At 40.3% G+C, this 22,289-nt stretch overlaps 1 long non-coding RNA gene across 10 annotated transcripts in view; it reads left to right on the forward strand.

Moving 5' to 3' along the window:
* LOC146063545 (uncharacterized) overlaps positions 1 to 22,289 on the forward strand; it is a 760,354-nt gene that overhangs the window by 156,237 nt on the left and 581,828 nt on the right. For all 10 annotated transcript variants that reach the window (XR_014471608.1, XR_014471607.1, XR_014471609.1 and 7 more), the window contains one exon: positions 20,036 to 20,138. This is a non-coding gene — a long non-coding RNA (uncharacterized LOC146063545). The remainder of the gene's footprint in view (positions 1 to 20,035; positions 20,139 to 22,289) is intronic.

The following is a 22,289-nucleotide window of genomic DNA, read 5'->3' on the forward strand; positions in this document are numbered from 1 at the left end:
TAAATACCGCATATGTCTCACCATTCCCACATGCCCTGAGGAAGATACTTCGGTATCGAAACCGGTCGGCGGCCTGTGGAGACAGAGGTGATACCAGGACAACCAAACCCTAAGAACCAGCATCCAGGGACGCCTGTTGAGTATTACATCTTGCTTGTTTTGTCTACAATTACTCCATTGTGGACATTAACATAGGGTGAGAGTCCTGAGATCTTACCTTTGGTATTTGTTTTTATTGCACCTTTATGTCTGAATAAAACGTTATTGCACCAAGTTTTTCTCTTCTCTCTCTGTACCCCTCCGAGTGTCTACCATCACATTCAGAGAAAGAGGGAAGAAAAAGTCACCTGTTGTGGGATTCAGCCCCTATATTTCCAAATACGCTTGAGTCTACAAAACCAGTAGACATATCATTTTGGTACGGATTGAATTCTAAAAAGACATTACGAACTTGGAGCATTGTTTTATGTTTAATAGTATTACACTATTTTGTGTCTTTTTGTTTTTTTGTTTCGAGGTCCACCTATATCTCAAACATAAACTGAGAGAAACCCATCTGAGACTAAGCGCACTGGGACAATTCAGAAACTTGTTTTTGCTAAAATATATCTAGTTATGTCTCTGGACCTGCTCATTGTAATGTGGTATAAATGAACTGGATGGCATAATAATTGTAATTAAATAATATGAACAGGGGCACTGTAATTTGGAACATTATGAAGTGAATGCACGGGTGTGATGGATTGGATGCACTGTGGCAGAAGATGAACTGTGGATGCAATTTTCATGATGTTTCTAAAATTTGGATGCCCACCAAAGAAAAAAAACATAATCTGAAATAACATAGACCCTTATGACGGCACCCTTAAGGGGTCTTCCATTTAAAGCCATATTCGAACTTAGATTGTCTTCAGGGATTTTGCTTCGTGGCATGCACTGGCTTATCAAGGCTAATTAATAGCCCACCAGTGAGACAATTACCCCCAATCAATGTAATTGATTACTGCCTGTATATCATAATGTGAATCAGAGGTACTTTGTTCAAATTTGTATACTGGCAGCTCTACAACGTAATTCAAACTTGAGGTGCATACACACGGGGGAGATATATTGCTCAGTCTCTCCTTTTCATCAGCAACCAGAGATGGAACCTCTGCCGGGGGAGCTGCAGAGGTAATCAGCTTGCTCCTGCGATCAGCGATTAGAATGGGGCTGAAAACGGGAGCGCGATAAATCGCCGGGGCACACTCCCATCACTGACCATATTTCCAGCGATTATAGCCCATATCGCTGCCGTGTGTACACAGTTTAAGGAACTACTAGTGTTTAGAAAATTAATTGGCTCTCTAGTATGGGGCATAAAATGAAGCATTAGGACAGGGGCTTCTTCAAAATGTTGCAATGTTTCTGCCTATGACCCTAGCCTTGAGGCACAATATACAGTAATTTTGCTTTTGAGACATAAAGCAGAGAAAATGTGAACGCTGGAAATAAACTACATATCCTTCTTATCCACCTTTGTATGGGTTTTTGTTATTTTTGGGGGTTTCTTGTGAGCGGTATTAACAATATCAATATGTTTTGCCCAAGCACTCTTACCTTGTAATGCTGTTATAAATATTTAATCAGGACACTTATTTACTATTACAGGCAGTGGCGCCGGAACGGGGGGGGGGGGGGCGAGGGGGCAGCTTGCCCCCCCCAAAATTACTGAGGCGCTAAAGCAGCCCCCCCTGTCATTTCTGACATTTTTTTTTATTTGAGCTGCCACCGGAAAGAAATAATTCACAGCCGGGCAGAGAACGGTGAGCTGCCCGGCTGTATTCACAGTGAGAATCCCTACTGCAGCAGCCCTAGCACCCGACCTGGTATTTTAAAACTTTCGCTGCTGCGGCCGCATGCCGGGTTCGCCAGTCTATTGGAGCTTGCTCGCGCTCCGACAGCCAATCAGGAGTCACCACTCCTGATTGGCTGCTGGACCACGAGCAAGCCCCAATTGGCTCGCGGGCGCGGCAGCACGGAATTTAAAATAGCCGGGAGCCGTGACTCTGCTCTCCTCACTGTGGCAGCCGTCAAAGCCTCCGGCGCTGGGCTGCAGCGGTTCAGTCTGTGACTATGAAGCTGCAGCCTGTGGCTGGCGTGCAGGCTGAAGAGTGAGAGGGTCCCAGCCGCGGCTAAGCAAGGGACTTCACCTCCCTTGTCTGCATGATCCACTTCCAAACGCTGCCATCTTTCACCCCTGCAACCATACTTACCTTGGTGCCATCATTCAAACTGTAAGTACGTTTTTTAGTACTATTCAGTTTGACATCAGTTATATCCCGTCTGTACTATACATCTACCATTCACAGTGTGTACATGAAAATCCACCCATGACTGAGGTGTGTTTGTGGTGTTTCTGGAAGTCAGATATGACATCTCCTTAGAGTCACAGGAGTCCTCCCTCCTTTCCTTGAGTCACAATCACCCGGGTGCCCGAACACTCCTACCTCTGTGCACACAGGGTACCCCCCATCCATCCTGCCGACTGCCCCCAGTTACCTGGCATATGCTTCTTATCTTCCGACTCCCGCATCCGTGCTGCACTCCCTGCCTAATGCCAGTGGCGGGCATGTGAGGGGCTGGCTGCAAGGTGTACTCGACCAGCTGATAGTTTTGCATAATACGTAATGGACATTATGGTGTGTGGCTTGTGGTGTAATGGGAATCATGGTGCCAAAATTTTGACGCGCCTACGGCGCGCAATTTCTCTGTTTGTGGAACATGCGCTGAAGTTTGGCTTAATCCATGTAACATTATGTGAATTTTGGCTCAAAACGTGTAGCATTATGTGAATTTTGGCCTTCAGTACTCACACACCTACATCCTTCACTATTTACGCCAAGGTGGGCCTGTGTACTTTAAATGCCATGGTCTTTTTTTACTCTCTATCTATCTAACTATCTCACTCACTATCTCTCTCTCTATCTATTTCTCGACACTGGCACCACTAACACCCCTCTCCCCTATCTTGGTGCCCCCCTGTCATTTTCTCCTGGATCCGCCCCTGCCCATGCGTAAATGCCGCTGCCTTGTGTATAATGCCCACGTGTATATGCCGCTGCCAGTGTGTATAGTGCCCGGGGGTAACATATAGCAATTTAGGGGGCGCCAAAATGAGATTATATCTTGCCCCCCCAACCTAAAAACGTTCCAGCGCCCCTGATTACAGGGATACTCAATTAGCGCTAATTTCCAGCTAGAATCCCTGTGACTTGGAAAAAAAGCTATTAGCCTTTTTCTTTAGCATAAAAATCTTGATTGGGGTTTGAAAACCGACTGATTCTGTGTAAGTGGCAGAATCAACGGGTTTTCTATGTGTGCAAACCCCCAATTTTGAAGTTTTCTCAGAGACTTTAATTTGCAGATTATGGACATACGAAGTTTAGCACAATATCCATATTCACGCACAGGATAATCCCCGCTGATTGCATTGCTCTGGTGCAGCAATCCCCCTTAAGGCCCTTCCGCAATGGGCGATTCTGAGCTGAAAGCAGCTTAGTATGTCCACCCCTAGGAAAAAAAATGCTCAGAAGGGCATAAATGGCTCAATGTGTATGCAATGAGCGATCTTAAGACAAGCGATTATCCCCATCGTTGTCCATACATGCTAAGCATTACCTTTTCTAAACTAAATATAGTTCTGTCTCCTTTGCTGCACTGTAGGTGACCTCTTAAATTGTCAACAGTAATTACAGGGCTAAAACCGTTATCTAGGTAGTGCACAATGCGTTTGTCTCTTACAGCATAGTGTAACAGGATCAGCAGGAACATACCTGGCAGGGCTATGGAAAAGCTGGGTGTGGTTGCATTGAATCCATGCCAGTTATTAGGTGTGGCCAAATCGAAACAAGCCTGATTGCAGACACCTGTCAGTTGGTTTAAAATATTTTCAGAGATAAGTGACAGGGCTACTGATGCTGGACAAGCTGGCCAGGCCTGAAAGTGGTTTGTGTTATGGGTCCTGAAACATACTGGTCTCTGAAGGATATAACACCCTGTGACCTGCTCTGACCTGTGGTATGACCTGTAATTTTCTTGGAAACTGCCAACATTTTGCTAACTGTCTGTGAAACTTGTGGTGCAATAAACCTTTTTTCATTTGGAATTTCATCTGGTGTATGTGATCCCTGCCATAATAATAAATGTCCCCTCACATATTAGCGCCTCCGCTATCATCTATGGGAATATTTTTCAGTCTCTCACAAAGTTATATTTGCATGTACTGGTTTATATAGAAAAAAGAACACACATGAAAAAAAGTTATGTTTGAACAAATTTTTACATTTTAATAAAAAAAAAAAACACTTTGTTTATAGTGTTGCATTTTACAAACCAAGTGTAGTGTAGATTAATCTGGTGGTTAGAGTGATTTATAAACCCAAGTAAAGACTTGCCAATGTAAATTTATAGTCTATAAGTACTCTGTGTTATTACAGCACAACATTTCTACTACAACATGCTCTATTTATTTATTTTTTAAATGTGTTTTACGGGACACTCCAGGGGCGTGACCTTCATGTCACAGTTAATGTTTGCCCCGGGTGTCAAAGACCTTGCGTTTAATTTGGAAGATTGTGAGTAAGCAGTGCGAACGGTGCGCGCAGCCAATGCAAACACTTGCCTAATGCATCTCCCTTTCAGTGTTTTGGTATTTTACTATCTTCCCTGTTATTGTCTCACTATTTGGCAGTTAAAACTAAACAAAACAAAAATCCCTGTATTTTAAGCTTAACAGAAATGGTACGCAGTGGGGTTTAGAGGTTTTGGATGAATTGTAGTAACCAGATACATTAGTACGTCAGCCCTGTGCCAACACTAACAAAAACCAAAATGTGTAACACTCTGACCTTAATATTCCCCAATCTCTTTTATCTGTGTAGTATGAGTCACTGGTTTGAAGTTTGTTTGATGAAAATTAACCTGTGTTTTATCAGAAAGTCATCGTAATGCAAAGATTTCTGCAGCTGATTCTGTTCTATGGGGTCTTTCATCATGTTCAGTCATTTAAGTGGCATTAAATAACAAGGTTGTCCAAAATGAATGTGGATTAGGAATACTGTCTGCTTATGCTTTACTGAAATATTGCTCGCTTCCTCTTTACCCATTTGATTCATAGATGTCCTTCTGAAGGAGTCTTCGATTAGAATGCCATTTGTTGCGGGCTATTCTCATCTCTGTGATGCAGTCTGTTGTATTCTGTCCGGTTTATTATTATTGCAACATTATTCTGGCTATATGTAAATTTATTGTACAAGTGACACATGACCGTTTTCTCTGGGTCCCGTATTAAGATTTTTAGAATTAGGTGTATTTTTTTTTCCCATCACAATAGTTTATTCAATTGTTGTTTCAATCAGATGACAATTAGCTGTGGCAGACACATATCAGCTTGCACCCCCCCCCCCCCCCCCTCCCAGTGGTGGCAAGCTCAAATGTGCTAAAGGTCATCTGTTTGAGCACTCAAGTATCAGTGTTTTTATTTAGATATTTTTTATGTGTATTTACACAATATTTGTTTTTATATATAGTGAAATAATAAGCTCTAAAGGTGCCCAAACACAGTGCAATGGCACCGTGTGATGCAATACGTGCTCCCACGGTTATCCTATCACATGTACTGCCTTCTGATCGCATCGCACTCACATTGCATGCAAAACGCATGCGTTGCAATGTGATCCAGTCCATAGCGGGTGCGATAATCGCAACTTGTATGGGCACCTTAACTGTAGATCTTTTAAATGTAACAGTAATAAGTGCACCTGCCGGGGGACTTTGAAAATGTAAATTGTTGGAGGTACTTGAGGACTAAGGTTGGGAACCACTGGGACTCTAGAGTGTTATTACAATATATGATTAAATATATGATTGGTGTTCATCACCTTCAGAGTGGCCATATAAGAAATTATTTCTCCTTTACATTATACGATTTTATAAATAATGTTTTCCTTATGGTGTGTACACACGGTGAGATTCCCTTGCTATTCGACTTCAGATTCGATTGCTATGCAATCTTTGCTAACTCTGTACTATTTACAAATCTCACCGTGTGTACGCATCATTAGAGTGCCCATTTCTTGGTTCATGGTTCAGGTGAATATAATTTTTTTTATCTGCGCATCCAATGACATTATTCATTTATTTATTTACAGTTTCTTATATAGCGCAGCATATTCCGTTGCGCTTTACAATTGGAGACAACAGTGATTAAATAAACTGGGTAGAAACAAACAGACATAGTGGTAGGAGGGCCCTGTTCGCAAGCTCGCAATCTTTAGGGATAATAGTCGGGATACAAAAGGATAGAATTCCATAGAATGGCAGTCCCACCAGATTAAAAGACAGTCCTGATGGGATGCAACTAGATATGAATGCTACTGGAGGTTATGTGGGGGTTCCTGAACACGATAAGCTTGCCTGAAGAGGTGAGTTTTTAGGGAACGCTTGAAAGTTTGGAGGCTAGAGGAGAGTCTTAATGTGCATGGAAGGGCATTTCATATAGTGGTTGTTGCCCGACAAAAATCCTGCAGGTGTAATTGGGAGCGAGTAATGAGTGTGGAGGAGAGACACAGATCTTGTGCAGAGCGGAGAGGTCGGTGGGGATATATTTTGAGATAAGCAAAACAATATAAGTCGGTGTAGTCAAAGTAATGTCTTTGTATGTAAATAGAAGTATTTTATATAGAATGCGGTAATATACAGGCAACCAATGGAGGGACTGACAGAGCGGATCAGCAGACGATGAACGTCTAGCCAGAAAGATCAGTCTCGCATCTGCATTCAAAATGGATTGTAGTGGTGAGAGTCTTTTCTCAGGAAGACCGATAAGGAGGATATTGCAATAATCAATGTGTGAAATAATGAGTGCATAGATTCGTTTTTGCAATGTTTTGTGTACGGATGCATTTTGGATATGTTTTTTAGATGCATGTAACATGATTTAGCGACAGATTGAATGTGAGGAATAAAGGACAGTTCAGAGTCGAGGATGACCCCTAGGCAGCGAGCTTGTGGAGTATGATTGCATGACATGCAATGATTTCTCTATATATGGCCATCTTTAAACACAAGCCAAGTCTTTTGCAGTGAGAGGCAAAATTGGTCCCAAAACTATATTTTTAAGCCCTTGGCCCTGTTTATTGTATGTATACCTTGCGATAGATAGATAGATAGATAAATGCATGTCCCTCATTTGCTGAAAGAAGTACTCTTGTTTACACCGTAAGCTCATATAGTCAGTATTGTATATAGGAGACACCTTGAGTTGTGCTTGTGGGTGTAGTGGATTTCTGATTAAATCAGCAGCATATAGAGACTGAAACTAAATTTGTGTAGGTGGGGACTTAACATTACCATCCTCCTAAGCAATTCATAATCCCACATAGGACCTTGCCGGCTGTGTTGCCAACAAATAACATAATTTAGCTGTAAAGCACAGTATAAAATGCAGCTTTATCATCATTACTTCATAATTTATAGATTCACAACACAAAGGCTTAAAGCTCAGAATGCATCATCATAATGTATACTGTATATATATATATATATATATATATATATATATATAGTTTTGACTGCTTTGTGTCTGTGAGTAAATGTATACACAGTAGCATTCATACAGTCTCACACAGTGGTGTAAGATAAATGGATCAAGATAAATGTTGGTGCCCCCGTCCCATAGATAGAGAGATAGATAGATAGAGCAGTGGGGCAGCCCCTTACAGGCTGGTTTTGGTGCAGAGTGTCCCTAGTGAGTCCGTCCACTCACAGCCAGGCAGCTGAACTGATTAACCACTTCATCCTTCATATGTGAATCGGTGATGCCAGCGCTGCAAGTACCACAAGGTTAGGCCATGAGAGTGGAGGTTCGGAGATAGGTTAGGGTAAGGCTGTGGGAGGTTAGGGGAGAGAATAAGGTAAGGCCGTGGGAGGGGAGGCTAGAGATAGAGGGGAGTTTAAGATAAGGCTCAGGATGGTAGGTAAAGGTTAGGGGAGATAGGGGCAGATGTACAGTACTAAGCTTTAACAAGAGATAAATGCCAGGGTGATAAGGAGAGATAAACATCCAGCCAATCACCTGCTAACTGCCATGTTACAGCCTGTGTTTGAAAAAAGTCAGTAAGGAGCTGATTGGCTGGGCGTTTATCTCTCCTTATCACCCTTTAATTATCTCTTGTTAAGGCTTAGTACATCTGCCCCATAGTAGGGTAAGGCTGTGGCAGAGGAGGCTATGGATAGGGGAGCAGTTAAGGTATGCTGCAGGAGGGGTGAGGTTAGAGAAGAGTGTAGGGTAAGGCTGTGGCAGAGGAGGCTATGGATAGGGGAGCAGTTAAGGTATGCTGCAGGAGGGACGAGGTTAGAGAAGAGTGTAGGGTAAGGCTGTGGTAGAGGAGGCTAGGGATAGGGGAGAGGCTAAGGTAAGGCTGCAGGAGGGGAGAGGTTAGGAAAAGGCTGCAGGATGGGAGGTTAGGGGATAGGTTAGGGTAGGGCTGATGGGAGGTTAGGGGATAAGCTAGGGTAAGGCTGCAGGAGGGGAGAAGTCAGGGTAGATTTTAGGGAAAAGCTGCAGGATGGGATGTTAGGGGATATTTTAGGGTAAAGGACCCTATTCATTAGGCCTGACTTCCCCTGAGCTCCCCCGAGATTTGGCACTTGATGTGCTAATTTTTTTACATGTCATTAATCGGATGCGATTTGTCAAATGTAAACCTGGGAGGCTGGAGCATAGAAAAAATCTTGTTCAAAAGTAACTCACACAGCCATTCTGCCCAAACCAGATGGTCTATAACAGAAGGAACTGTGACTGCCTCTGCATGTTTGTATGCAGTTGCTGGGATCTGCATATTACCACACATCTACTGCATACATCATCACAGCTGCAAATAAAATAGCACAAATCTATGGATCAGGCCCTATGATGAAGGTTTCTCTATTAGTATGTATTTGTCTATGTTTATATTCAGAGCATGGTGCCAGTGCGTATCATTGTGTGATATCAGTCTGACCCAGGGGTTCCCAATCTTTTTCTAATCACGGCACCCTAGAGTATCAGAATTTTTCCACGGCACCCCTAGGCCCCAAAAAATATATAGCAAATTAAGTCGATTGTGTTTATATGTGCTTCTTAGGTTCCGCTATGTGGTAAAGGGCAGGATTTGGTTCTGATTGTACACATTTTATGATTGGCAGCCACCAGCACTGGTTTTGTCCAGAAATAATTGATCATAAATAATTTGAATTTGTCCTGGACGACGAACCCGAGGCACCCTTGCAAGTGTCCTGAGGCACCCCAGGGAGCCTAGGCGCACAGTTTGGGTACCACTGGTCTGACCTGTGTATATTAATCAGTGTTTATCATGTGTGTGTGACCTGTGTATAGTGATCATTGTGTATCATTTGTGTGATATCAGTCTGACCTGTGTATAGTGATCATTGTGTATCATTTGTGTGATATCAGTCTGACCTGTGTATAGTGATCATTGTATATCATGTGTGTGATTTTTGTTTGACATGTGTATAGTGATCAGTGTGTATAATGTGTGTGATATCAGTCTGACCTGTGTATAGTGATCATTGTGTATCATTTGTGTGATATCAGTCTGACTGTGTATAGTGATCATTGTGTATCATTTGTGTGATATCAGTCTGACCTGTGTATAGTGATCATTGTGTATCATGTGTGTGATTTCAGTTTGACCTGTGTATAGTGATCAGTGTGTATATCATGTGTGTGACCTGTGTACAGTGATCAGTGTGTATAAGCTCTAAATATCGGTGTAACCGGTGTATAATAATTTGTTTATAGAAAAGTCATTGTTTATAGGTTTACATGTGTTTTCTAACATACTGTACTGATACATTTAATATAGTTATTGTATATGTGTTCTTTTGCTATTGCCCATACCTCCCAACAGTCCCGATAATCGCGGGAATATCCCGGTTTTCCAGGACATTCCCACGTCCCACCCATGGCTGGCAGTGTCCCACGGCGAGGGGGGGGCTGATGGGAGTCCCCCCCTGTCGGCTGCTGAGCAGCAGTGAATAAACGCTGTACGCATGCACACAGTGTCTATTCCCGCAGCCATGGGGCTGGGGGCATGGCTAGAGGCTCTGTGAGCCTCTGGGTCATGCCCCCATAGCATCAAAACGGGGGCGTGGCCTCGCGGGAGAGCCGCGGACATAGGCCACACCCCGAAATTAGCCCACCCCCCCCCCCCCCGACATTTCCGGCGCGCAACACCCTGTCCCTCCTCTGTCTCCCTGAATGTTGGGAGGTATGATTGCCTATGCTTGGTAAAGCATGTGAATATTTAATATGCTGTAACATAATTGGATAATGAAATTCTACAAATACACAATGTATGTATAGTTATGGAATGAAAACATTGGCAAGTATGTGAGCCAATGTTGAATACCCAGAGCAAAATGATAAAGTTACATTAGAGGTGATGGTGGCAGCTTACAGTATATAAATAGTGGTCTAGATGGATTGCAAGAGTTGGCCCCAAACTGTTATTTTGCCATGACCCCGTTTAATGTTAATACGGTTTTGGAAGAAAGGGGATTCTTTTTTTTTTTTGCAGAAAGTTGATAATCTAACTAAAGTCTCACAAATACATAAATACTAACAAATGAAAGAACAGTGTACAAACATATGTTACAACCAATCAAATCTCCTTTGTCTGTGTTTGGCTTAAAATGAAGATGTATACATGATCTGTGAGAGACAAGATGATTTGCTCTGTGATACCGTATATACCTTCAGATTGGCTACACACAGTTTGCAGCTCAATCCTAAATTGCCAATGCATAGTGCAATGTGCGCTCAGTGGGTTTTGCACTAGATCGCATTGCATCTAGTTCAAATCGCATGCAAAATGCTAAAACAGCATGTGCGATTTGAACTGGATATGATCTAGTACAAATTAAAAAGTACTGCCTGCACATATGTTTTGTACTTTGCGATATGCGATACGCAGGAGCACGCATCACATTGCATGACATTGCAAGTCACGATGAACATGGTGTGATTTGTACTTCATGCGATGCTTTTTGTACTTAAACGTTCAAAAGGCATACAATTATGGCACCGTGTATGGGACACCTTTAGAACCTCAATGGAAATACCAAAACATTTGCAGTAAATGTAAAGATTGGGCCATTTTTAAGTGGGTGGAAAAGCTGTAAATCCCCCCTAACAAACAAGCATAGAGTGGAGATAAGACCTCTCTAATGATCCCAAATGACATATGAATCTTAGATGCTGAATTGCTGCTGTTTGCTTTTTCTAAGACATTTGGGGGAGTTTTCTCCTACCTTTGTAAGTAAAAAGAAATGATGTTCACAGTAATGATGATGTTGAGATAAGACCACCATATTACACTTCCTTCCAGCCTGGTTACATGAACTTTAACTTAAAAGAAGTACATAAACCTATTTGGTTACTCTTGACCTTTTCCCATGAAATGCTAAGGCAATAAATGCATATCACATAAATCTGAAGTGCGCAAACTTCTGATATTTAAATTGTAACCTGTTTTACTTTGTATCTGTACGCAGACCTTGGTCTTTGAGACCGCATTTGTACTTTTATGTGAAAGTTGTTGTTGGAAGAGATGGTTAAATTTCCTTGTTGACAAATCGCTTTATAAAATGTAGCCACAGAACAAATCTATTTAGTAGGTTGCATCTTAGCATTGCATTTGCTGCTTTACAGACCTATGAGTATGTAATGTAATGAAATACATATTTCCTTTTTTCCCCCAATTACTTGAAAACGTGTAACAATTACTACATACTCGCTGCTTTACTTGACGGAGAGATTTGTTTTGTACTGGCTCGTTCATTTCAAAAGTAGTTAATGTGATACTGGCGTGTGGAGCCAACGCCGTGTTAGTTACCATGAGCCACCTCTGGGGGGAGGTGTTCTGTAAGAAATTGACTGCTTTCATTTTAGACCTGCAAGATTTTGTTTATTTTATTTTTAAATCACTGTATGGCAAAGTGCCCGACTCATGAATAAGCATAGCAAATCAATGTATCTTCATTTAAATGTAGTTTATCTGTTCCCATATCTCTCTAGATGTATACAATTCATCTGAATCATTTATTTTAAATTGTGATATTGAAAGATAAGGTAACTATAGTCATGTAATGGCTGAATTGTCCTGTTTAACTATAAGCTGAGCGCAGCGCACTGGAGCATAACCCGGACAATTCTCTGGAGTACCAGTGAAGGGGTTAATCGCCTGATCGCTCAGCACACAGCGCTGGCACATTGCTGTGTGCTGAGCGATCTAGCCTCGCTCAGAACGTTCAGCAGTGTCGCTGTGTGTAGGCCCCTTAACCCCTTCAATACAAAACCCTGAGGAGGAGGGGGGAGGAGGAGGAGGAGGCGGCGCCGCAGAGGGGAGGGAGCCGGGAAGTGCGAACTGCCTGAGACTGGGCACTGAGGCACAGCCGGGAAAATTCTCAGGATTGCCACTGAAGGGGTTAACACAACCTTTTCAAATTAATTAACTAGTTTGCAAATTCCAGTGAGCGCCAAAGAATTGTGACATCGTTTAGACCCAATGCTTGGGCGCTGATAGCTTTACAGAATTTCAGTAGACCCAGTGATCGCTGTGTTAATTGGCCTAGAGGACCAGCATTGTGATTTCGTAGCCTGTTCTTGCTGCAGGTTATTGTTGATCACACATAGATATTGTATTAACTGAGCGTGCTGTGGCTGACACACCTGTAATTATTATAGTTATAGCTTAACTCTGGGGTGTGTCTGTCCTTTTCTTTTCCCTTAGAGCCGTGTAGCTTCATTCTTCTTTGTGAAGTCGAGACTTTGCTTTAGTGTTTAGTGTCTAAACTTTCAATGAAAAGCATAATTTGGTTGTTGCGTGTGTAATAGGTGTATGTTTACTGACTAATAGGCCTGGAGCAGAACTCGAGTCTGATGTGTGGATTTTTCTTCATTGTAGGTAGTAATGAACTGATGGATCTGATTACCTGATCATGCAGAAGTCTGACTCTGAACTGATTCTAAGGGGTTTATCCCACTAGATGGGGTGCTTTGGATCATCTTTATGCCTGAAATTTAAAAGGACAAAGACTTTAATAGCAAAATATGTCTATTAAAAATCACCGGACGTTTACATTTTGTTCATATCCATGAATAAAAGTCTGAGTTTTACAAGCCAACACTTCATGTATAACCCCTACATACCTAGCAGTAATTCTTATCCTCCAGGACCTGGGGACCAAAGAAATGTTATTTCCCACTGAACAAACACAATCGGCATGTAGTACATTGTAAACATTAACCAATAGGTCTCTTTATGAAAAGATATAGACCTATGTACAATGTCACTGTTACTGCATTAATGCATACATTACGGGGAAGTTATTCTATTTTGTTCAAACATTGCTGGAAAGTGAAATCAGTGTCTTAGCTGAACGTACAGTCATGCATGGAAAGTGCTGCATCTTCTATGGTTTTGAATCCTGCATCTATGGTCACTGGAGTATACAGTCAGTTTAGTTTTCTAAATGCTCACGTCGCACATCTAACTGGTGATGTAAATGTACACTATGCTCTCCACAACAGTCTTCCCTTGTGATTAACTATATCATGCAGTTGACATTTAGGGTGAAATTTAATAGGATGAGAGAAAGTAAGGAATCTCGTTTTTTTAAAGAGGCAATCATTTACACTGCAAAATCAATTTGATTTTGCAGTGTAAATGATTGCCGCTTTTAAAAAACTGGAGATTTCTTACCAAATCTCTTTCCTTCTAAATCTCTCATCCTGCATTTCATTTCAGCCTTAGCTTTTTCTTATCAGTCAAAACTGTGACCTAGGGGAGAGTATATAAAGTCTACTGCAAACTTACATAAATTATTAAATAAAAACATATATATATCCTACCAACCTCCAATGTGACCTGAAGCTCATTGTACTGTTCTGATGGAACCTTGCCAAACTGTGATATACTGTACAGTATTTGCATGTTTATAAGATCGTGCCGATGCAATTATAAGCATTTTATTTAGAGACACCAATAGCAAAGCCACACATGCAATATAAAATACAGTATAAGGTGTTATCTTATGTAAGTCACTACTGGTTTCTTTGTGCCTAAGAAAGTATTCAGTGTTCCTGAACGTGTACTCATTCGAACTGAAGATCTGTTTACGTCCATCTCAATCAGTGCCTTGATGTAATTTTCTTTTTATTATTAAAAATACTGGAAACTAATTTATTTGTTAGTTCAATATTTATATCTAATTAGAATGTGTAGGTATATTCCCACACAAGGTGGAAAAATGGTCAGCACACCAATTTATGAAAATATGAAAAGAGCTTTTATAAGCAAAGAAGTCAAAAAATATAGCACATGGCAATATACTGTATCAAAACATTTTCTGTAACAAGTGGGAAGGTTACTTATCAAGGTCCAAATGCATCAATGAAACTGCATAGTCTGTAGGACACCCATCACCACTTCCAAGCAGGATACCCGACAGCCTGTTTCGGTGGTGCTACCACCTTCTTCAAGGGTAATTAGAATGTGTATTTACATCTACAGGATACAATAAATAATGACAATGCCTGTGAAGGTGACCATACACTAGTGTGATTTGGCCATTCTGACAAATCGGGCCGATAATTTGAAATGAAAAGTGTCAAATCGTATGTGTTTCAGCTCCGTTCAGATCCAATGCACGGTCCCTTGCACATCACACCAGAGCCAAATATCACAAGGCCTGCACTATAGATTTATCAGATCCGGCAGGCCTTGCTGGGATCGCATGCGATACATTGTATTCAAAAGGAGTGCATACAATGTATCATATGGGATGCTAGGGGATTGTATGCGACTTTCCCCTTGGGGAAGTCACATAGTGAATTGCGGGTTTACATACTTGGTTTTTCATACTGTACAAATAAACAGTTGATTCCAACAACAAAAGTCACTAATGGTGTGTACACACTGGGGCGATTTTTGCGATATATCGCCGGGTGCGTGCTCCGTTTTTTCCCCGTAGTGATCGCTGGTCGCAGGAACATGCTCCTGCGACCAGCTGATTTCCACTGCCTGGCTCCCCCGGCAGTTTCTTTTTCATCAGCGACCATCTCTGGTCGCTGATGCAAACGGAATACTGAGCGATATATCGCCCCGTGTGTACACAGCTTAAGGCTATTAATGCTTTTCAGCTGTCAATCTCAAGATTATGCAGCAAGACAAAAATAATACATTTGGTTATTACCAAAACATGCATATTATAAGGGAAAATAACATATTTATTGTTAATAAACAAATACACTGATAAATTGAATTTAGTACATACTTTCTTCTGATGGAATCATAGTGAACTTAAACATGACCTATGTTTAAAACAATATGAATGCACCGTAAATACTGAAATGAGTAAGACCATGGTCGGGCTTACTAACAGTGTTATCATTGTGAGCTATATGGTTTACAATTGTATGTTATGGATTGTATGTTATGGATTTCCTAGTTTTGTAATAGTAGAGCTCTGTATCGGTCCTCTACATCTCTGAGATCTCATTGAAAACAAATTCTGCTTTTCTGATTATATTAAGAATATGCCATGGTCACCATGCTGCACTTAGTTACTTTTGGAAATAGGAATTGGTTACGAGTTTCTTACAATTCAATTAATAAAAGAAATAGAGTTGAAAAGGTCAGGTCACAAAACACAATTTTGAGACATCATCCATTCATGTGTTTTGACATTTTAAGTAAATTCTCAAACCGTGAAATCATTTATTTAGTGATGTTGAAGATTACAACATTATATCACAGTACAGTGTATTTAATTGCTCATCAATACAATACCTTATATTTGTTACTCTATGTCAATATTAGTGCTATGCCCAGTGATGCATTTTCCCTAGGGGCTGTAGGATTGCACCCCCCACCCCTTCCCCCCCCCAGGAAAAATCCACTACCCCACATAGTGTCATTGAAGCAAGATGCATTCCATGAGACTAGACTGGCTTCACTGTTACTAACAGTGACGCCAGTCTCAGACACTACAGGCCATCCCACTGGACAGTGTTTCCTCCCTCCTGGACAGCCAGACCGGGCTGCTATTAACAAAGAGCTGGCTTCCTGTAAAGAACCAACTCCCAGCCTGATTGCCAGCTCTAGCTGGCTTCTATGTGCTGAAGGCAATGCAGCCCTAAGTAGCCAGACATTTGCGCATGGGCTGTACCGTCACCATTACTGCACATGTGTGGGGCCCAGCGACTGTCAACTACATTGTACAGGTGCTGGGACGCAGCCAGAGATAGCAACAAGGTAGCAGGTACCTGGCAGCATGGGCAGCGTTATGTTAAGTTATGTGTAGCTGTGTGGTACACAGCTTTTCAATGCATAGTCAGAATAATTCATACAGTATACCTGTTATACAGTACATGGCTTTTTAATGTGTCTTTCTGCACCATCATTTATTTATTTATTTATTCACAGTTTCTTACATAGCGCATACATATTCTGCAGCGCTTTACAGAGAATATTTGAACACTCACATCAGTCCCTGCCCCAGTGGAGCTTACACTCTATATTCCCTACCACATGTACACGCACACACAGACATTCTAGGGTTAATTTTGTTGGGAGCCAATTAGCCTACCAGTATAATTTTTGGATTGTGGGAGGAAACCGGAGTACCCAGAGGAAACCCAGGCAGGTACGGGGAGAATATACAAACTCCATCATGTACTTAATTATATATATATATATATGTCCCTCGCTTTGTGATACATCAATGGGTGAATTAAAATCTGGATAAATCTGTAACATACTGTATAGCCATTAGTGAATAGAAAATTGATTATTTTGGGAAACTGTTATAATTCTAGGCATAATTGTAGCCAATTTACCCTATTCTGTATAGTCAATTACAAAAAGCTACTACTGTACTAATATATGGTCATTCCTGAATTATGGGGGTAGCCAATTATTGACGAAAATGTAAGTTTTTAGAGATTTTTCCTGATGTTTTGTCCACATTTTCCAAAATAATAAATCCATTCTTTTATGACAATGCACAGGTTCAGTGATACCTGTATGTTTTCTTGTTTATGTCCCTGAAAAGCCTGCACTTATTAAGGATTTTATTTTGCCTGCCTAAGACTGCAGGCCGCGGCTTAACGGGGACAATAGGATAGCCCAGTGGTACGTTTACTGTACCTTGTGGTATTTGTGAACACACACATCTCACCCTTAAGCCCCTGATATTCAGATAACACTAACCCTGTTACCTTCATATTCATCTTGCAGGCCTGTGTTTTGTTGGAGGCTTCATAAAAATAGACTTCAGATTTTCATACAGTATTCCAGCCCTGGCTGTGGGTTCCAGTTTCTGAGACGATGCTCGCAGCATGGTTCTGGAGGCCTGTGTGATATAGTTTTAGAGCTTTGCCCAATAAAAATTTTGAGTAGAATATGCAGACAAAATTCGTACATTTTTTTTTATATATGATCTCTATGTAAATTAGAATGTACATTATGTAGGAAGTTCGTGGGTTGCGCAACCCTTTGTCTTCCCTTTGTGCATTTATTCCATTAGCTGTGGTTAAGAAACATTCATCTGCCCTTTTATTAATGATATCATTCTTAGTCACTGGAAAGGTAACGACCTATACAGTGTGCAAATGTTCTCCCATCATTCATTTATTGCAACTCCTTTTTCTGTTTATGCCACAACTGTCCCTGGAAAATATTGTGCATGGAACTTAAAGAAATACATTAAAAGACATGTACAGATGCCAGTTACACAGTAGATTTTGTCTTTTAAAAAAAAAATTTTTTTTACATTTTGTCTTTTTACAGTAAACTGTTTGTGGCTTTTATCACTGTACTGTAAATATATTGTTTCGTATTCTCGGCACAGCGCTGAATGTAGCTTCCTGAACAGAAAGCAGTTCTGGTTCTCTAGGGCATAAACAGCTGTTTGGTTACATATACTGTCACGTTTGTATGTTGTTTACGTCATATCTATAGTTCAATCTGGAGGTATTGAGTTAGTAGGAATCGTTTAGAAAATACAAAGTACAGAAGCTTGGTTCATGAATAAGTGAATGAGTGTTAGGATTAATTACAAAAATACTACACTTGCTAGTTATCCTGTTATTTTTTAGAAACACTTCACTATCTGTTTTGCATAGGGACCAACGCGTCCGAAGTCTCACTGCCCCTGTACTATTTACTGAAGGATTTCGTAGCAGTAAAAAAAATGACAACAGTACCAGAGGCCTTAACCCTTCATAAGAGCCACACTATGAGCAATACAATTCACCAATAAATCACTCAAATTGTCATATAATTTAATGCTACTGTATTTACTATATTTTTACCCAACTTAATTCATCTGTTTTAATAAAACCAATATATTTTTGGTACTACAACCTCAAAAAAATACAAAACACAAAAACAATAGTTCAGTTTGTGGCACTATGTTTGATCTGTGGCTAGTAAAATAAATTCTCAAATGTTTATTATTATTTTTTTACAGGAAAAATAAATAATAATTTCAACTGTATTCTGGAACTAAAAATATATATATATTTATTAATATGAAATATTAATATGTAAATTATATATACAATGCGCATTTGTTCATTTTGTTTGACATAAATTGTTAAAGAAAAACAACTTTTTAATTATTTATTTAAAATTTCTGTACAGGCCAAAATGTTTGCCCTTTTAGTGGCTCTCCTTTGATTTGCTGCTCCCTTGTCCTATGCTGAGAGAAAGCCTCCTCGGTGGAGAACTTGAATGTGAATTTATCTACCTGTTTTCCATCACTTTTTTTTTGTGTGGACTAAAAACACCTCTGATAGGTACATCACAAAAAATTTCGAATAAGTTTATGGGATAAATTCAATTATGGCCGAACGTATTCGCCAGGCCTAATACACCGGACACCCACTGAGCTTTACAGTGGCAGGTATTCCATTCAAAAGTGTTAGCTACCCTATAGGGTTAGGCACCAATTAATGAGATAATTACATTTTACATTGGAAACATTCACCAATGATACATGAGTAGGAAGTTTGTTGGGAGGCTCAGCGCTTTACTCTAAGGGGTACTTGTGTGCTGAAAATAAGCTGGCCATTACAGGGGTACCATACCCCTATAACAGTACCAATGGGACGCAGTTGGGGTTGGGATCTGCATTAATTGGGGGGGGGGGGGGAGGTGAGATAAATTGTGTAAATAAGAAGTGTTTAAAAATAATTTATTAAAATAAAACAATCTACAAGATATGCACTATAGCTGTAATACATAAGCTACAAGGTATATATAAATATATGTAGTTAAAAAATCAACGTGTACAAGACGAGCAACATGATTAAGTAAAGCAATAATAATAATAACAACATGATCAAATATAAAATATAAAACTATACAAAAATAATTTGATTCGGTGCCTCACATGAGGTTGATCTACAAAATATGGGAAGAAAAATCTACACTTAAAAATTGGCTGGAGAATAGGGAACAGAGAGGTAGATTTATTATAGCTGCGCTAAATGCGCCTCTATAACACTTCCTGCTTCGCCTCGCTAATGAGGGGAGACCGACAAGATGTATGGACATCTTGCCCACCGAAGCGGGGAGCGCAAACTCCCCCCTCCGGCGATGTCCCCTCCTGGAGACAGCGCATCAGTAAAATCCACCACTATAATGATAAAAAATATATTAAAATAATAATAGCAGTCAATCACAACTGAACTTTTTTTTTTCTTTTAAAGTTTAGAAAATTAAAGCGGGTAGTTTGAGTTTATATCACCTATCCACTTTTACTAGAGTATATCAGTCTTTGCATAGCTATTGATGCAGAATATGTTTCTATTTAAGTACTGCTTTCTGGCAGTAAAATTTGTTGACTAAAGTTAGATCTATTTTCATGACATTATTTAGGAATGTTTGATCCAAAATTAAAATGTTGACATTTTTTATTCCAGGTGAAATGACAGGAAGGAGTTCATTGTCCTCCAGGAAAACATTCCCACCAACTTGATGGTGAAAGAGAGAATGGAAGAATTGTTAATCAGGGACTCATGAAAGGTAGATTCCATAATTTTGTAAACTTTCGCTGTACAAAATAACTACTGTATCACACAGCTGCCAACATTCTAAAGCAATTTTAAAAAACCTGGAGATTTCTTACCAAATCTCTCACTTTCTGAATCTCTCATCCTATTAAATTTCACCCCTAGTATATATTAAAATAAATATTATAGGCTTATTTGGTCAGAATTAAAATAGCACTTCTAATGGCTAAAAATCCCAGGGACAAATGTTTAGGAATCCTAAAGCTATGGTATTTCATATGAAATTAGAAGCAGTTAGTAAATACAGTCAGATGAGCACCCCAGACCATAAGTGCCGATTCTGTGGGTGCTTGAGGGCCCGAGCACCCACGGAAATTGATGTGCACTCACCCGCTCAGCAGCGGCCCACTCGCCCGTCTCCCACTGCACTCCCCCTCCCTCGTCGCTGGCACAGGTACTGTGTGGGCATTTATGTATTTTGCACTGTGGGGGGGTGGGGGGGTTGTACCTGCACTGTGTGGGCATTTATGTATTTGGCACTGTTGCCATAATTTGAATATTGGAGACAACTGTGCTTGCTGCGTAATATAAATCAGTATTATTTTGTGGCCACGCCCCTTTCCCATGAAGTCACTCCCCTATATTTTTGGCTTGAGCACCCACCAGCAAAAACATAAATCGGCACCTATGCCCCAGACAAAAATAAAGCATTTTTTTATCATTTGTTAGTTTGGATTTTGGCTCATAAAATATTTAATAAATAGCCTGAGGATTTTTCCTTAAATGCCTGATTTTTCCCCTTAAGCCAATGGTTCCCAAACTGTGTACTGTGGCCAGGGTAGTAGAGTGCCTGGCAGGGCCCAGGTATTTCTCTGTGGGCATGGCCATGCACCCTTAAAATAAAATACAGAAAAAATAGTACTTTAAGCACCTCACTGGCCACACTGTAACCCATCACACAGCAGTGTGTGTTAGGTTGAAGAGAAGAGCTGCTGCAGCTCCTGCTTCCAGGTAATGGGTGGAGGACCAGGACCGCCACTGGGCACCTCTATCAGACCTGGGCCTGGGTAATTAGTACCCCCACGGCCCTCTTGGCACCCCTGGCCGTGGCACCCTGGGGTGTCTTGGGATACTTGCAGGGATGCCTTGGGTTTGTGGTCCAGGACAAATCACACATAATACAATTTACTTCATTAAATATTTATTTCTAAATTTCTCAATAACAAAATTTTGGCCTAGGAGTGCCGCACAGAAGAATTCTGCTACTCTAGGGTGCAGTGATTCAAAAAAGTTTGGGAACCACTGCCTTAAGCCAAAGATGTATGCTTTCAACTTAAAGAAATTCAAAGTGGCATATTGTCACCAAATATAAGAAACAGATTTTTAACTCAATAGCCTAAATGTTCAGCTTATGAAAGAAGAAATAAACAAAATCCTGAGTCTACTTATAAATTAACTCATTTATGTTGTTGTTAGTTTTTTTTTTTGTAAATACAATGATGCATAGTTACCACTGGTAATGTTGGCCAGCCTGTGTGTTATGTATGTGAAATATACGTTTCACCCACCTGTCAGTGTGTGACAATGAGCAGTTCTCCATGTAATGTTTAATGTTTGAAGGTAAGGTCTACAAATTATTTTTTTTATAATATATTTTTATTTATTTTAAGTCTTGAACAATACTTAAGGTATTGAACAATATTGAACAATATCGGCCACCTTAGTTTTCAAATCTCAGCATAGACTATTTACCAACCGGCTTCCACTAAAGTTTCATGTCTGTTTCAAAGTCTCATTTCAGTAGCACTGTGTGTTGTGTAGGAAACCACTGAGACAATGATTTAGCTGCCTGTTTGTGATCTGTAGGTTGTATGTTGAAGTGTTTAACTGCTAGTTGTGGGTGGACAACGACCTAAGAAGCAACTTTGTAAACTACTAACTTGAGAACGAATACAACCTTCATAATTACGCAGAAATTCAATTGTAATATGAAACTGCATAAAAAACACCAGGTTGCTGCTATACAATATTATGTATATTAGTAAAATAAATGTTTCAGTACTTTGACAGTGTCATATATTTGGGGTTATATCTACCTTTGGAGATAATGCTTTGAGTTTCTAAGTTTTCCACCTTCTACAAGACTAAAACAATCATTATACAT

The sequence above is a fragment of the Crinia signifera genome, chromosome 3 (genome assembly GCF_055691185.1).
Source record: "Crinia signifera chromosome 3, ASM5569118v1, whole genome shotgun sequence".
NCBI lineage: Eukaryota > Metazoa > Chordata > Amphibia > Anura > Myobatrachidae > Crinia > Crinia signifera.